Below are 4,337 nucleotides of genomic sequence, written 5' to 3' on the forward strand. Positions count from 1 at the left end.
CTATTTGTCAATGTCTTTAAGCTTTATTGTACTTAACAGATGCCTTTCTTCTTCAGTGAAAACAAAGGTAATATCATAACAATCGGCTCTTGGCCATCATAAAGTTTCTTCTATCACAACACATCTACACATAATGTTGAGGTTATTTTGGTGATTTATAAACCATAAAGCACTTGGAGACAACTTAAACATCTTCTGAAATGGATTAAGAGGAAGGGAAACTGAAAATCATGCATCTCAGAAACCACAGCATATTTTGACATGAGGCTATGTACAGGGTTTATTGTAGAAAACAACTGAAAGGACATCAATTACATTCTTTGTAATCTTGGTTAATCACTCTTAACCTTCTGAGAGCTCTATGTGGAGTTCTGTACTGCCAGGTGCCCTCCAAAGCTCTGAATGTCCTGCTTCTCGGCTGACACCCGTCTGGTTGGCTCCATTCTGGAAGGGACTCTGGACTCTCCATAGATCCCACACCACTGTCAAGGCTTGGCCCCCAGTTCCTTTCACCTCTGGACTTGCGAGGTTGTGTCCTTCCTCCTCAGACACATCCCGTGCCTCAGCAAGACTTGGGCATTGGCGGGATCCAAGCCAAGGGGGAGCATTTGGCAGGGCAAATATTATGGCTGACAGAAGGCAAAGCAAGTGTCTGTGGTCTCTAGAGGAGAGAGGGGATCAGTGTGACCATAGCTCTATGTCTGCGTCAGGTCTCCTGGCCCCATCCTCACGTCTATTTCCAGCTCTATTTGGACACTCTTAGGCCTGCGTAGATGGTCTCTTAAACGTAGTCAGAAAACATAGGGTACATGAGGAGGATGGTAACTTGAGAACCTGGGCGTGTTGCTCCCCAGGCTCACAGGAAACTAATGGGTCTAGCAAGAAACAGGTTGCACATCCTGCGAGGTATTTTATTTTTTATTTCTTAATAATGTTAATACGTGTAGTAATGCTTATTAATTTATTTATTTTGAGAGAGAGCACAAGCAGGGGTGGGGGCAGAGAGAGAGGAAGAGAGAGACAATCCCAAGCAGGCTCTACGCTGTCAGCGCAGAGCCCAGCTCGGCAGTCGATCTCACGAACCATGAGATCATGACCTGAGCTGAAATCAAGAGTCAGAAACCTAACTCACCGAGCCGCCCAGGCACCCCTATGGCTCAATTTTAACACAGGGGTGGGGATAAGGTTCGATTTGTCCTCTGCCTCTTCTGCACGTGCTAAAGGCAGATTTACCAGACAGGCTTTGGGGTGCATCCCTCCTTGGAGCTTTGGGCGTCAGTACTCAAGAGCAGTTGGTACATGGGACACACCACCAGTCGCATCCGCTAGAAGATGGAGCTCTTGACCCTAAAGAACACTGGGAACCACTTTGGAGAACACCAGGCCCGAAAATTAACCCATCTGACTGAGTTCATGTGATGAGGGAGAACAGGGGGCTGACCAACCAACCAACCAAGTGAAGGGGAAAGTGGAAAAGAAAAAGTCATGACGTGACGGTACGCAGTGGCCGGCTGACACGGGGGTCACGCGTGCACCGTGCTGGCGACAGCGTGATGACCACAGGGCAGGCTCACGCTGTTTTAGGTTTTACGTCTCTCTCATCTTTCTGCTTTTGCTTCCCCCCCCCCCCCCAGTTTCCTTTTTGGCTTTAGACGCCCACGGCAAGCCTCGTGGAGTGCACAAGAACAAAGAGAAAGGGCAGTGGTTGCAGGTGGGGATCTTCGGTTTGGAAGCAGTGGTTTTGTGTGTGCTACTGGCTTAAAACCGATCTCTTTCCCCCACACACCCGGAGTCAATCCCCATCTGTCTCAGTGAGCACGGCCTTCCATGATCAGCTCGGCAAGACCTTCCCTGGGTCACACTGGCCGGACTCTGCTCTTTGCCACCTTCAAATTCATATTCTTTCTACTTCTCTCACATTTTAGCCACGCGAGTTAAGAAATGGGATAAGATCCAGTACTCTGCCTTTCAGATTACCTTCATCTTGGGTCGTAACCAATTTCTTTTTTTTTTTTTTTAATATTTATTTATTTTTGAGAGAGAGAGAGAGAGAGTGTGTGTGTGTGTGTGTGTGTGTGTGTGTGTGTAGGGCAGAGAGAGAGGGGACAGAGGATCAGAAGCAGGCTTCGCAATGACAGCAGAGAGCCCGACATGGGGCTTGAACTTGGGCCCATGAGATTGAACCATGAGATCATGACCTGAGCCGAAGTGGGATGCTTAACTGACTGAGCCACCCAGGTGCCCCAGGTTGTAGTCAATTTCTAACATGTTTGTTATACAGTTCAATGGTTTTATTTCTCCCTCTTTCTCTCTCTCTCTCTCTAGATAGATAGATATAGATAGATATCTATAATCTTGGAGATTTATATTAATTAAATGTTTTGGGGGAGCCCACACTTAAACTGACTGAGGAGGTTGGAGTTCTAGTGTCTTACAAGGAGCTTCGTCTAGAAACAGCAGTCTGGTAGGATCTAGAAGGAAAGAGGAAGTCCTGGTGGCCCCGTGGCAGTTTTCTGACATCCCTAGAGCCCACCAGTGGGCAGGCTGAGGTCGGCAGCTGCTTCCACACACGGAAAACGGTTCTTTGTGTGGCAAGGCCCGAGGGCCAAGGCCAGACAGGCACAGCCAAGTAGGATGCCACATTTGTCTTGTATGATACACATGACTGCTTCACGTCTCACTGGCCAAGGCGATGCGGTGGGTCGTAGATTCCAGGGGTTTTCACAATGGCGAATTGCATGAGTTGACATCTTGAGCAAAAGTGTAGTAACACCTGCATGAACCCCACAAATGAGGCTCATTGTCTAGGGGTCCACACTGCTAAGAACAGTACTTGGGCTGTTTTGGAAATTAGAACCAGTCTGCTGTCCTGTAGTCACCCCTGGGACCATGGGGAACACCCCAGGGCCAGGTCCAAATGGAAGCCCACCAAGCAGGACTCTGTTACCAGGGATTATGTTAACACATTACTCTTCTCCGTTAACACATCATGATGGATTCATTTGCGAGATAATCAACTCTCCAGAGCAGGCCACCTAAGTAAACAGAACACAGGAAATGTGTTCTGAACGGAGAGCACACGAATCTGAAATAATCACAAGTTTGGCTCCTATTCATGAGGGCAGGTCCCCAAAGGGGATGATAGGGCAAGGAGAGAGTGAGGAGGATCTTAAGAACAGTGTAAGATGAAGTTACTGGGACCCGGACAGTGTTATGGAATGGAGTGTGGAGGAGGAAGAGGGGGAGGAGGGAAGGAAGTCACATTTCTTAAGCAGCAAATGCAAACTAATGCTTCATTCATTCCATTAAATCTTCACATCGCCTCTACGAGGCTGGTATTAGGAGCTCGATCTTGAAGATGATGGGGTAACTCAGAGATATAGGTGAGATCAGAGGGGTTAGGTCAACTACCCAGGGTCACAGAGGAGGGAAGTGGTTCTCCCCACAACTGACCCAGCTCTGTCCAAGCAGTTCAATTCGTTCTCCAATTTTACCCGGGACCAGAATCAGTCTCCGGAGCTTGGAAACCACACCAGAGAGCCTGATCTCTGGGACCCAGGAATCTACACTTTTACAAATAGCCCGCGTGCTTCTGACGCAGCTGGTCCACAGAGCCCAGTTTAAGAAGTACCACAGACTGTTAATAGAGGGCTCACTTCAGCAAGGAAAGCCTGAGTTGCCCCAGGTATGCTCAGTGTCTCCTTCTCTACAGAACCCTCGGTGCTCTTAACCCACTGCTAGGGAGCGGAGCTGCACTTAAATTGTTCCCCCCAGGCACCTGTTTTGGAGGGGTATAATTTACATTGGATTGGAAGTTCTGTTCAAGGCTAAAATGCGAAGACAATTTGGACAAGTACACTGGACAGATTTAGGCAGAGACAAGTAAGTGGCCAACTGATTTGCAGTCCCTGAAGTCCTGACAAATAGAGGTGCTGCTTATATTCGCAATTTAAAGGTGTCTTTAGTCCAATTTTCCTAGCATCTGACTGAATTAGTGGTTCTATGCATATGGCAAAGAGTGCCACCTAGCAGAAACTCATGGCTGTTGATGTTCGTTTCCTGAGACCCTTGGCTGGGTCTTCAAAGCGAGGTGTAGGAAGAAAATAGAAAAATAGATACAATCATCTTTTCCAAAGTGTGTTTGGGGCTATTTTATCATATACCCATTGTATTAATACAGAAATATGTAGGGGTGTGTGTTCACTGTTGTCCATCGATGAGAAGACAGTATAAAAAATGTTGAAGACCGTACATGATCGAATCTTGGTTTTGACCATTTATTTCCATTGCCCCCAATGTTACGCTGTGGTTTAAGCAAAGATGGAATCCCTCTTAGT

Source organism: Acinonyx jubatus, chromosome X (genome assembly GCF_027475565.1).
Source record: "Acinonyx jubatus isolate Ajub_Pintada_27869175 chromosome X, VMU_Ajub_asm_v1.0, whole genome shotgun sequence".
Lineage (NCBI taxonomy): Eukaryota > Metazoa > Chordata > Mammalia > Carnivora > Felidae > Acinonyx > Acinonyx jubatus.